Here is a 14,683-nt window from a genome sequence, read left to right as displayed (position 1 = left end):
TTATTAATTTAGCGAATAAACACGCACAGACAAATACAAATAATTCTTCAAAATATCACAAAATTGCACACCAAAGAAAAATCATTTTATTTTTGAATTTTTTGGGAGTAATTCTCATATAGGGCAAAAATCACGTGCTTACAGCTGCCCCTCTTTGCCCGGAGACACGAAGGGTTTTCGTGCAAAGATAAAGCGAGCGATTTTTGCCCATCCGAGTACTCCGTTGAAGCATTTTTTGAAAAAGATTTGACCGAACCTTTGCTTCAAAGGTTTCCTACATATCCTGGGCTAAACAGGAATCAGGTCAATGTAGTTCGAGAAATTTTGGTAGCTGGGACTACCGTTGGACTGCAATGTTACTGTTGTTGCATGCTATTACTACTGCTTACCGATCTCCTTGTTACACCGTGCTTAAAAAAAACAAGAAGCTAGGCTAGAGTACAATTTGTTTTTGTTGCCTTGCTTCCTTGTCTGCTTGCATTTCTTTCGGTGCTTTACTTCTTTTGACACATGTACTTGAGTTTGTACTGTGACCTCTTGTTGCAACCTTCTGTTTCCCGGTGCCGGGGAATTTTATTGTTTCCTGCTGGGGATTCCTATTGTAACCCTCTGTTTTATTGTCCTCTGACTTGATTTTGAAATGTATGCCTCTGTTATCTGGGCGGGCTCCCAATTTTAATACTTGAAAATTAAAGACTTGAAATGTATGCCTCTGTTATCTGGGCGGGCTCCCAAGTTCAATGCTTGAAAATTAAAGACTGAAATGTATGCCTCTGTTCTATGGGCGGGCTCCCAACTTCAACAACAACTTTAAAAATGAATGTCATTCCTCTCTTCAGGCGGGCTCCTGACTTCAACAACAACTTTGAAAATAATCGCCATTCCTTGTCATTCCTCTCTTCAACCAATACATCGCCATTCTGTTCTTCAGAGGGGGCTCCTGATTTCAACAACTTTAAAAAATAAAATCCTATTCGAGGGCGGATGAACCCGAAATATCCTATTCGAGGGCGGATGAACCCAAAATATCCTATTCGAGGGCGGATGAACCCAAATACCCTATTCGAGGGCGGATGAACCCAAAATATCCTATTCGAGGGCGGATGAACCCAAAATATCCTATTCGAGGGCGGATGAACCCAAAATATCCTATTCGAGGGTGGATGAACCCAAAATATCCTATTCGAGGGTGGATGAACCCATATATCCTATTCGAGGGCGGATGAACCCAAAATATCCTATTCGAGGGCGGATGAACCCAAATATCCTATTCGAGGGCGGATGAACCCAAAATATCCTGTTCGAGGGCGGATGAACCCAAAATATCCTGTTCGAGGGCGGATGAACCCAAATATCCTATTCGAGGGCGGATGAACCCAAATATCCTATTCGAGGGCGGATGAACCCAAATATCCTATTCGAGGGCGGATGAACCCAAATATCCTATTCGAGGGCGGATGAACCCAAATATCCTATTCGAGGGCGGATGAACCCAAAATATCCTATTCGAGGGCGGATGAACCCAAAATATCCTATTCGAGGGCGGATGAACCCAAAATATCCTATTCGAGGGCGGATGAACCCAAAATATCCTATTCGAGGGCGGATGAACCCAAAATATCCTATTCGAGGGCGGATGAACCCAAAATATCCTATTCGAGGGCGGATGATCCCATTTTCAAAATCTTGGAATTGTCTTACCTCCGACTGTTTTTCTTCGAATCGTATTGTCTTGCTATCTCTTAAAACTTGAATTAATTTCCTCGTTCCTCCGAGAAAATTTTCTACAATGGCAGAAAATTTTCTGCCCCAGTTTTGGTGCTTTTCCTTGTTCCCCAGGTGGACGCCTGACTTCTGATATTTCAACTCTTCTTCCTTGTTCTCCAGGTGGATGCCTGATTGTTATTTCAACTGTCCTTCCTGGTTCTCCAGGTAGACGCCTGACTTCTGATAATTCAACTGTTTTCCCTTGTTCTCCAGGTGGGCGCCTGATTTCTTCTTCAATTTTTCATCCTCATTCTCCAGGTGGACGCCTGACTTCTGATAATTCAACTGTTTTCCCTTGTTCTCCAGGTGGGCGCCTGATTGCTTCTTTGATTCTTCATCCTCATTCTCCAGGTGGACGCCTGATTTCTTCTTTAATTTTTCATCCTCATTCTCCAGGTGGACGTCTGATTTCTTCTTCAAATTTTTTTTATCCTCCGCTCTGCTTTGTTCTTGCATGCTGGGGATAGTACCACTGTGGGAGTCTCCTTTCTTCCCCTCCTTCAAATTTGTTTTTGGTTTTTTTTTTCAACACTGCTGGGGATAAAAGTGTTATCTTCTTGGGATAACGTTGTTGAGGATAACGCTGCTGGGGAATTTTATCCCTTCAAATCGATGCTTCATTCTTTTGGAAGCTGCTGGGAAGGATAATGGCTCTTTGCTTTTCTGAGCACAAATGTCATCTCTTTGTTCTGTCTGCTGGGGATCAACTTCCTCCATTGGAAGCTTATTATGTTGGGGGAAACCCTGGTTCAAAGACCACTTCCTTGGTGCTATCTTTATTCTTCCCCAAATGGGTACCTGATTTCCAGAAAATTTTCTAACTGAAAAGAAAATTTTCTGCCCCAGTTTGCATTTTCCCTTATGGTCTTCACTGCCATTCCATTTACCTGTTTCAAACCAAACAAAATTTGTTAGTTTAAAAACCCGGTGGTTGGTTATGATACTCCTACTGGGATGGTTTTTTCCCTTTCTCCCTTCCCCACTCTATGTTGTCCGACCCTCTTGGAACTTGGTCGAAAATCTGTCGGGGATGCTCCTACATCTCGATGATCTGCCGGGGGCCCTCTTGGAATTAGGTCCACAATTTTCTCAACTGTTGTTTTCCTGTTTTTCTCCAACTTCCCCTGGAAATTTGGTCTTATTGGGATCTAGGCCCCTTTCATCATTTGGTCTTGCGACCAACTTCTTTTCTCTTTATCGCCTTATCTTTGGCATGTCCTATTCGCATTTTGCTTTGCATCATTTTGGCAACTGGTAGTAAGCTCTGAAAATCCTTTTCAAAAACAAACTGCTGGGAAGGTAAGTCTTTTAAACCAAGAAATGAAAAAGTGATGATTTCAAAAAATAGAAAAAAGAAGAAGTCTTTCTGAACAAATGCTAGGGAAAAGGAAAGAAAAGAACTTATCTGAATGATATAACCGATTCCAACGTTCATGTCGCGCATTCCGGATTAATCAACCCAGTCTATTTGTATCAATCAACCTTCCAGACGGCCTCATGTTGCTGGGGATAAACAGGCACTCAACTCTTTGCGGATCCTTCCCGCCAATCTTGTTTTGTCGCCTCATAGTGCCCTTCGAGGGGTTTTCACTAATAAGACTCTCTCATTTCTCTCAACTCCTGTCGCCTTATGGTGCCTGTGAAGGTTTTCACCGATAAGACTCTCTCATTTTATTTTATTTTTCAGCTGGGAATTGGAGTGTTGCCGATATGACTCTCTCTGTTGGGGATTCTTTCGGCTATCAATTCAGTTCCAGCTTATGATCTTCTTCTTTGCTGGGGATCAGAGTGTTATTCCCGACTTCCATTTGCATTGACTTAGCACTTCTCAGATACTGATCGGGAGGTCTTTTTTGGACATCAATAGGGATTTTTGTGTATGGCTGAAAGGAGAAGGGGGTATCAAAAGTTCAAAAATAATTTTTAGGGGTAAAATAGTACAACTCTTGGAATCAAACTTTCTTGCCAAAATTACAAGCGCCAACTTCTGCCCCAGTTTTTCTTGCTTGGGGATTTTTATTTTGTCACAATATGTTACCTTATGCACACTATGTTACACTATGACCGAGCCGTGAGGCGCCTACGTATCCTTCTTTGAGGAATCAGGTCAAACGTAGTTCCCATTCCTTTGTTTTTTTTCTTGACTTTTCTTTTGTTCTTATTATCATTACTTTTTTCGTTTTCATTACAGATTCCAAAAGAGGGGTATGAAAGAGTAAATAAGGCTCAAAAGGGGAAGCAAAGGTCAAAGTGTTTGGATAGAAGAAAGAATTGCCTCCGTCATTTCATTCTCTGATAAATGCTAAGTACAAACAAACAACAATTACAATTACCAGAAATCATAATATCTCTTAACTGCGTCAGAATTGATAGCCATGTCGACGCATTTCCCTTCGATATCTGTGGATCATAAAGCGTCGGGCTTGCTCTGTTTAGATTGCGATGATCAACACATACCTCGGATTTTCCTTTTTTTTTTTTTTTGGCACCACATTAGCCCACCAATCAGGATATCGAGCGGCCCGAATAACCTTAGTATTCAGCTGTTTGGTCACTTCTTCCTTAATCTTCCCACTCACGTTGGTTTTGATCTTCCTGAATTTTGCTGGACGGGGGTAATGCCGGGTCAGTGGGCAATTTTTGAACCACTAGATTGGTGCTTAAGCCCGGCATGTCGTCGTATGACCATGCAAAATGTTTTGAATTCAGTAAGTGCTTTGATTAGTTCTTCCCTGATGTTTGGTTCCATGTGGATGCTTATCTTAGCTTCCCTGATGTCATCCGCATCCCCTAGATTGACGGCTTCCGTGTCATTTGAGTTGGGCTCTTTTTTTTTTTTCAACTTGGCTCAACTCTCTGTTAATTTTTCTGAAGGCTTAGTCCTCATCGTATTCCGACTTATCATCACAATCTTGTACTATAAGTTCGAAATCAGATTGATTGATTTCTTTTTTTAGACTAGGTTGAAGATCCGTCGTGCATGCCATGTCATTAGAATCAGTAGAAAGAGAACTGTTCAGAAGACAAAAATAAGAAGAAAAATTAAAACAAAATAAGGAATGAGGGAAAAAAACTTTCACTTTATTAAAATACGGGATAGCAAGGTTTCACACTTTGGCGAGCACAAGAAAGATTTGGATTACAACCCTGGAATAATCCAGACAACAAAAAAGAAAATCAGAGCCCACTACCAAGACTCCCTTCGTATAGGAAGAGGAGTAGCCATTCAATTGTTGATTTTTGCTTTCAACCCCACAAACTGTACATCTGCCTCATTGGACCCTTTTCCCAACACCATAACTGGCTTGTTATCCACCTTTTCCAACTATACCACCGTTTTCCCACTGGTTAACATTTATTTTGAACCGACACGGATCATCATCACTGTTTGTGAGGGTTTCTTTAGCTTCCCTCCTTCGTGCATTAGCTCAATCATGTGGGTTTCAAGTTGTGCCGGCAACGGGTTCTGATTGATGTTGGGTGCCTCTGGTGTCTGAACCTCAATCTTGTTGGTGTCAATAAGATTTTGTACTGCATGTTTCAACTTCCAACATTTCTCGGTATCATGACCGAGAGCCCCCGAACAATACTCACAGCTTACCGAGTGGTCCATATTTTTGGGAAAGGGATTTGGCAATCTGGGCTCAACAGGACTCAACAAGCCTAACTGCCTTAATTTGTGGAACACGGCAGTATAGGTTTCCCCTAACTCAGTGAATGTTCTTTGTATTTTTTCATTTCTGAAAGCCTGATTTCCCCGGAAACCTACCCCTGGAGGGTTCTTGTAGGCTCTTGGTGGTGAATAGGTGTTTTGCAGTGGTGTATGTGTGTTCTGGGGAGCCGGTGCGCGCCATTGCGAGCGAACCGGAGGCTGAGTATATGTTTGGGCTTGGTTAATGGAAGAATGGGGCTCTGTAAGGTGATAGTAGTGTTGGGATGAATTGTGGTGGTAAGTTGATTGGCGAGGTCGTTGTTGATTATAGTAAGGCGGTGAACCTCTGGGTCCCGACCAAATTCCTGAACCAACTACCGCTGCTTCCTCTCTCTTCTTTCTTCCGATTTCTCCTACCCTGCCTTGAATAGCTTGAGTAGCTGCCTTAATTGCTGAATAGCTCATAATTTTATTTGTCTTGAGGCCTTCTTCCACCATACCTCCCATCTTCACTACCTCGTTGAATGATTTCCCTACCGCTGAAACCAAATGGGCATAGTAAGTTGGTTCCAAGGCTTGGAGGAAGTAGTCTACCATTTCACTCTCCTTCATAGGAGGATCCACTCTTGCTGCCTGTTCTCTCCACCGAAAACCATACTCTCTGAAACTTTCATTATGTTTCTTCTCAAATTTTGTCAAAGATAATCTATCTGGGATGATTTCCAGATTGTATTGGAAATGGTATGTGAATGCCTGTGCCAGGTCATCCCAGGTGTACCATCTCCCATGGTCCTGGCGTGTATACCACTCCAAAGCTGATCCGCTTAGACTTTGACTGAAGTAAGCCATCAATAATTCATCCTTTCCCCCAGCTCCTCGCATCTTGCTACAGAAACCCCTTAAGTGGGCTACTGGGTCGCCGTGCCCATCGTATAGGTCAAATTTAGGCATCTTGAAACCAACTGGTAATTGTACATTTGGGAACAAGCACAAATCCTTGTAAGCTACACTGACTTGCCCACCTAATCCCTGCATGTCTCGGAATGATTGTTCTAGACTTTTGACCTTCCTGAACATTTCTTCTTGTTCAGCATTTTTGGCTGGCTTGTCAATTTCGGTTGGGATATCAAAACGAGGAGCAGTTGAATGGATTTCGGAGGCTTTGAGGGTGGGCTCCGGGGGTAATATTGGTTGTCCTGGGCCTGGAATGTAGGCTCACTAGGAGATTTGTGGAATGTAGCCGGGGGAGGTGCTACGAAAACAGGAGTCACAGGTGGAGGAAAGTATGAAACTGGTTTTGGAGGTGGAGACTGCGGTGTTTGAGAGGTGGTTCCTCGGTAGTGTTGGTAAATGGGGAAATTTGGGGATAATTCAGTGGTAATATTATCCTGAGTTTGGGTCATTGATGGAGCAGGGTTAGTTGGGTAAGATAGGGGTAACTGCCCTGTAGACCAAGCCTGGTACATTTCAGCCATTTGCTGTTTGAGTTTAAACATCTCTTCTTTCATTTTCCCGACATCCATCTCCTCTAGCTCAATACCTGTGTCAACATCTGGGATAGACATACTTTCGGGTATTCGTCCTTTTGATCTCGTGTGATAATGATAATATGCCAGTATACTCTTTAGAGAAACTAACTGCTTGAATTCTGGAAATGAACAAACTTGTTAGTTTTGAGAATTTAACACATATATAATTACACGTTGAGATGCAATGCTCCTAGACAAATATCCCCTTTCTATTATGCATTTGCTCGACTGCTTGTGTCGTCCCAGTTTTCTTGAAAATTTTATTCACTTATATTTTATTTTATTTTATTATATATATTTTATTGTGGTGGTCGAATCTTATAGAGATTGCCTACGTATCATGCCCCTGCATGAATCAGACCTTGCGTAGTTCGGACCAATAAAAGATAAGCAATACTAATCATTTTTTTTTCAATTTTCATATTGGGTTTCAAAGGTTTAAAAATGACCTACAAACTAGAAAATCAAACGACCCACATATTATAATCAAAAGTTTTACAAACTCCAAAACAAACGGCCAGCTTCCTTTCTCCGTTTGACAAATGCAACCAAACGGTTATTTTTGCAAATGTGGCCCCGTCCAAATTTTGAGGCCGGAGAGGATTATTTTATGACACTTTACACACTTGTCCGTTCTTTTACGAAAATAGCCTTTCGACAACTGAAAGATACTCTGAGGCTATTTCGGCAAGAACGGTTTAAGACGCGGCCGAAGCTGGCTCGGCTTATTATGACAAAATTCAAACGGTATTCACCTGACCGCCGACTATTTATTTTTATTTTTTTTAAATTACAATAAAAACCTGGTGTTGCAAACACGGCCCTTCAGCGCCTCGGGGACGAAGATTTTTAAGGCTGTGTGGGTCAACTAGACCAAAATCCTAAACATGACCCAAAAGGTGGTTGTTTATGCAAAGTCGGCCTTCTGGCGTCCCATTCGGGAACATTCGGCTATGTCTTGATAAAACAACGTCACCCGACTTCTTTATGACTCTTAAAATTCGACATATTTTTTTTTGGCTATTTTGTTTTAGCAAAAAGTGGAGGCTGGACACTGCCCGACTTATTTATGAAAAAAAATTAAAATTTTGACATGTTTTTTATTTATTTATTGGTTTTTGGCTATTTTAGCAAAAATGGGGGTTGGACCCGATGAGGGTTGCCTACGTATCTCACATCCGGTGAGAATCAAACCCGCGTAGTTCGGGCCGGTCATGAATAAAGTAAATAAACTGATTTTAAATTATGATTTTTTTTTGTAAAAGAACTGCTTTAAAAGAAGAAAGGAAGTATTTTTATATTTTTTTTTGGATTTTTGATTGATTTTCTTTTTGAAAGAAAGATTTCTAAGAATTCCTTTTCTTTTGATTTGAACTTTGAGAATTTCAAAAGTAAAAGGAAGATATTTTTTTTCTTATTCTAAGAAGAAAGAAAATATTTTTTTTTTGGAATTTTACCTTTAATAAAAGAAACGCTTTCTAAAAAAAATATTTTTTGAATTTTGAATTTTCTTTTCAATTTTTAAAGAAGAAGGAAAATATTTTCGAATTTATTTTATTTTATTATATATATATATATATATTTTTTTTTTAATAATTAAAAAGACTTTCTAAAGAAGTCAATAACGGAAAAAAAAAATTTGGATTTTTTTTTGTTTTGAAAATTGAGAGTCTAAAAAAAACTTTTCTAGACTTTTGGCACGACAAATATTTTTGCAACAAATAAAGATATATATACATTTTTTGGAAATAAAGAACAACTTTTTTGGATTTTTATATATATACATATTTGCAACAAATAATAAAACCACTTTCGACGCGACTCTTTTTATTTTATTAGTTATTTTTATTTTGGTATCTAAACAAATAAATAAATAAAAACTCATTTTAAAACAAGACTTTTTTTCATTTTCATTTTTTTTATGGCAAGACAAACTATTTTTTTTCTAATTTGTTTTTTAAAAACAAGACAGAACAACGACTCTTTTTTTTCTTTCTATTTTTCCTTTGCTTTTAATAAAACAAACTAATAAAATATTTTTTTTTCATTTTCTCAAAATTTCGGCAGAGTTTTGACAGTTATTTGGGCATTGTTTTTTTTTCCAAAAATAAACAATCAATTCCCTAACCGCTATTTTTTTCAATTTCAAAATATTATTCCTGATATTCAAAAGTCAGTCAACACAAAAGTCCGAATCAAATAAATGCGCAAATAGCAGCAAGTAAGATGCATCAGGATGGTCATTTTCATTTTTTGGTACACCTGTCCTAGACAGACCCAACCCCTGTGTTGAGCCTCCAAAGTCAAATGCACGTGATGCAAACAAACGTTCCTACTAGGGATCCGGCATGAAGCTGAGTTATTCTAAGTGAAAAAAAACCTGAGGCATATTGTTCTAGCCCTGGCTTACCCAAGTGGACAGCTTGAGCCGAAATGGGGGCAACGTACCGGGAGCACGAAAGTCTGCCCGGCCTAGTTACTTGTCCCAACTTCGTCTTATTTGGTATGACTTCTAACAGAAAGGTGGGTCACGCGCACGTGTACACCATAAATTTAGAAGACTCAGAAAGAAGAAGAGTTTCGTAGCAGTTTTATACACAATTCAGATAATATTAAAGCGGTAAAAGCATCATTTAGCATATTAAGCATAAACATGTAAAAATCAGATAATAAATAAAGCCAACTATAACAGTTATTTTAAGCTCGAATTTCTAACCCTGAACCAGTGGTTCTGGGCCAAGTCCCCAGCAGAGTCGCCAGAGCTGTCACACCTCCTTTTTCCGCACCCGCGAGGGTGCAAGAGAGTTTTTCCAATTAAAGGACAATCGAGACGGGATTGGTTTATTTATTTCAGAGTCGCCACTTGGGAGATTTAGGGTGTCCCAAGTCACCAATTTTAATCCCGAATCGAGGAAAAGAATGACTCCATATTACAGTCTGCGTACCAGAAATCCGGATAAGGAATTCTGTTAACCCGGGAGAAGGTGTTAGGCATTCCCGAGTTCCGTGGTTCTAGCACGGTCGCTCAACTGTTATATTCGGCTTGATTGTCTGATTTTATACAAATATGAACTTATGTGCAAATTTTATCTTTTAACCGCTTTATTATTATTGTTTTTAAAAGAAATATGAACATCGCTTAAAACACGTCTTTGGACTGCGTTACATGAAATGCACCCACAATCCGGAACACGTTTTATTTGATGTTTTGGGATTTGGATTCGGGTCACATGAAATGCACACCCAGGCTTAAGAAAGTAAAATATTAAACACGCGCCTAAAGAGACTATCGCGTTATTATTTTGGGGAAGACCGTGAAATTCGCTAAACGGTCCTTCCGAATTCTAATTAAACCATACATTTTGTGAGGGCCCCGCAATCTATACGTTTTATTTGGCGAGGCTCGTCTCATTTTTATTTTTACAGGATAAACCTACAATGACTATATTTTCTATTAAGTTCGTCTCTAAACTAAAAGAAAATCTCTTAATTATTTACATGCTGAAAAACGTAACTTATTAGTTATTAGTTTACGGCTAATGCGAATGGAAAATTGCGATCGAGTTTGTACAAAGAAAAACTGCTTTCATTTTATATTCTGTTATTCAATAATACTAGAACATGAGATTGACCATAATATCAAAACAGATTAATTATTCTCCGTAATTTAAACTAACATTATTAGATGAAGAAAGTATACATATGCAACCTCATTATTCATTAATCATTCAACTACATCTTTATACGAAGAAAGAAAAATTATATTCAACCACAAATCTAAACAGGAGGAATTCAACAGGAACAAAGCCTGATTAATATTTCATTTTTTGCTTCAAGCCGAGATTGTACAAATGTGTACCTGGAAACAGCAGTACAAGAACAAAAGAAGGAGAAGTCAGCAGCAGTAATAACACAGCAACAGCAGATTCAGCAACATCGCAAACCAGTACAGTAGGAATAGCAGAAAACCCAGGAGACTATAAACGACTCCAAGTATAGTGAAGAAGTAAAAGGCAGGAAGGTTCTGACTATTTCAGATCTTAAGCGAGACAATGAAGCAGTAACTATTTTTTTTCAACTTCAAAACTCTCCAAAATGAATTCTGCCCCTGTATATTCAGTGTATACAGAATGTATATCGGGTGTATACTTCTCACTCCGCCCCTCTTTTTTTCTTCTCTCTATCTAGTTTTTCCTCTCTTTTTTTCCACCCTTCTTCCTAAATTTTCTCTTCTATTTATAGCAAAATTTTCGAAATTTTCAGATTTGTTTTTTATTATTTTATTATTTTTTTAATTAAAAGAAATCCCACTTACAAATTGCTTTTATTTTTTTAGAAAAAGAAATCTCACCTTTATTTACTTTTATTTTTAAAATTCCAACTTTAATTACTTTATCTTATTTAAAATCTCACTTTTTATTTTTTTTTTAAAAGAGAATCTCACTTTATTTAACTTTTCTTTAAAAAATCTTTTCTTTTTCTTTTAAAAATGCTACTTTCAATTACTTTAAATTTTTTAAATTTTCAGATATCTTTATATTTATTTTTTAATTCCAACCTTCTTTTACTTTTAAATTTTTTAAAACTTTTTACTTTTTTTTTTAAATTTTCTACATTCTTTTACTTTTTTTATTTTTTTATTTTTTATTTTTTTAAAATCATTTCCGAAATTACTATATATATATATATATATTTTTTTTAAAATAAAAATAATAAATAAAATAAAATATTTTCGGATTTTTTTTATATATATAAAAAAAACAAAAAATAAAACTATTAATAGTGATAATTCACTTTTTATTTTTTATTTTTTTTTTTGGTTTTATTTTGTGTTGGACAAAAATGAAGAAGGGGTGTTGGGTTAATGGACTGGGTCGACCCAGTTCGAAATGGACTGGGTCGTAGGGTAGATTGGGCCATTTTTTGGGCCTATAGCTTGAAATTGAAGAAGAGGCCCAATTCCGACTTTCTTTATATTTTCGCTCTCTTTTCTTCTTTTATTTTTCTAAAACTAAATTATAAAAATACTTAAACTATTATTAAGAACTAAATTAAGTTATAAAGGCGCAAATTAACTCCCAATAACAATTAACGCACAATTAAGTATTAATTAAGCATAAAATTGTATATTTGGACATTAAATGCTAAAAATGCAAACGATGCCTATTTTTGTAATTTTTAATTTTTGTAAAACAATTTTAATTACTAACAATTGTAGAATTAAATCCTACATGCAAAATGCGACATATTTTTGTATTTTTTATTAATTTAGCGAATAAACACGCACAGACAAATACAAATAATTCTTCAAAATATCACAAAATTGCACACCAAAGAAAAATCATTTTATTTTTGAATTTTTTGGGAGTAATTCTCATATAGGGCAAAAATCACGTGCTTACAGTAAGTATGGAGGCAGGGATTAGCCTCATGCAAGTAGGGAGGTAGGGATTAGTCTCATGCGGGTATGGAGGAAGGGATTAGCCTCATACAAGTAGGGAGGCAAGAATTAGACTCATATAGATATGGAGGCAAGGATTAGCCTCATACAAATATGGATGTAGGGATTAGCCTCATGCAAATATGGAGGCAGGGATTAGCCTCATGCAGATTTGGAGGCAAGGATTAGCCTCATGCAAATATGGAGGCAGGGATTAGCCTCATGCAAGTAGGGAGGCAGGGATTAGCCTCATGCGGGTATGGAGGAAGGGATTAGCCTCATGCCAGTATGGAGGCAAGGATTAGCCTCATACAGATAAGGAGGCAAGAATTAGCCTCATGCAAATATGGAGGCAGGGATTAGCCTCATGCAAGCAGGGAGGCAGGGATTAGCCTCATGCAAATATGGAGGTAGGGATTAGTCTCATGTAGGTATGAAGTCAAGGATTAGACCTATGTAAATAGGGAGGCAGGGATTAGCCTAATGCAAATATGGAGGCAAGGATTAGACTCATGCAAATAGCGAGGCAAGAATTAGCCTCATGCAGGTGTGGAGTCAAGGATTAGACCCAAGCTAATAGGAATGCAGGGATTAGCCTCATGCAAGTATGAAGTCAAGGATTAGACTCATGGAAATATGGAGGCAAGGATTAGCCTCATTCAGGTATGGAGTCAAGGATTAGACCTATGCAAATATGGAGGTAGGGATTAGCCTCATGCAGGTATGGAGTCAAAGATTAGCCTCATGAAAATAGAGAGGCAGGGATTAGCCTCATGCAAGTAGGGAGGCAAAGATTAGCCTCATGCAGAACCTCATGAAAAAATGGAGGCAGGGATTAGCCTCATGCAAGTAGGGAGGCAGAGATTAGCCTCATGCGGGTATGGATGAAGGGATTAGTCTCATGCAAGTAGGGAGACAAGGATTAGCCTCATGCTGATATAGAGAAAAGGATTACCCTCATGCAAATATGGAGGCAGGGATTAGCTTCATGCAAGTAGGGAGGCAGGGATTAGCTTCATGCTTGTATGGAGGTAGGGATTAGCCTCATGCAAATGTGGAGGCAGAGATTAGCCTCATGCAAGTAGAGATGCACGGATTAGCCTTATGCGGGTATGGAGGAAGGGATTAGCCTCATGCAAGTAGGGAGGCAAGGATTAGCCTCATGATGATATGGAGGCAAGGATTAGCCTCATGCAAATATGGAGGCAGAGATTAGCCTCATACAAGTAGGGAGGCAGGGATTAGCCTCATGCGGGTATGTAGGCAAGGATTATCCTCATGCAAATATGGAGGCAGGAATTAGCCTCATGCAAGTAGGGAGGCAAGGATTAGCCTCATGCTGATTTGGAGGCAAGGATTAGCCTCATGCAAATATGGAGGCAGGGATTAGCTTCATGTAAGTAGGGAGGCAGGGATTAGCTTCATGCTAGTATGGAGGTAGATATTAGCCTCATGCGAGTAGGGAGACAAGGAATAGCCTCATACAGATATGGAGGCAAGGATTAGCCCCATACAAATATGGAGGTATGGATTAGCCTCATGCAAATATGGAGGCCGGGATTATCCTCATGCAAGTAGGGAGGTAGGGATTAGCCTCATGCAAATAGGGAGGTAGAGATTAGTCTCATGCAGGTATGGAGTCAAGGATTAGACTCATACAAATAGAGAGGCAGAGATTAACCTCATGCAGGTATGGAGTCAAGGATTAGACCCAAGCTACTAGGGAGGCAAGGATTAGCCTCATGAAAGTATGGAGTCAAGGATTAGACTAATGAAAATAGGGAGGCAGGGATTAGCCACATGTAGGTATGCAGTCAAAGATTAGCCTCATGCAAATAGGGAGGCAGGGATTAACCTCATCCAGTTATGGAGTCAAGGATTAGACTCATGTAAATAGGGAGGCAAGGATTAGCCTCATGCAAGTTGGGGTCAAGGATTAGACTCATGCAAATAGGGAGACAGGGATTAGCCTCATGCAAGTAGGGAGGCAGGGATTAGCCTCATACAAATAGGGAGGCAGGGATTAGCCTCATGCAGGTATGAAGTCAAGGATTAGACTCGTGTAAAAGGATTAGCCTCATGCAAGTTGGGGTCAAGGATTAGTCTTATGTAAGTATGAAGCTAGGGATTAGCCTTATGCAGGGATTAGCCTCATGTAAGTATGGAGTCAAGGATTATACTCATACAAATAGGGAGGCAGGAATTAGCCTCATGCAGGTATTGAGTCAAGGATTAGACCCAAGCTATTAGGGAGGCAGGGATTAGCCTAATGCAAGTATGAAGTCAAGGATTAGA

This window comes from Nicotiana tabacum, chromosome 20 (genome assembly GCF_000715075.1).
Source record: "Nicotiana tabacum cultivar K326 chromosome 20, ASM71507v2, whole genome shotgun sequence".
NCBI lineage: Eukaryota > Viridiplantae > Streptophyta > Magnoliopsida > Solanales > Solanaceae > Nicotiana > Nicotiana tabacum.
The sequence above is the reverse complement of the archived record's forward strand: the minus strand, read 5'-3'. Positions refer to the sequence as shown.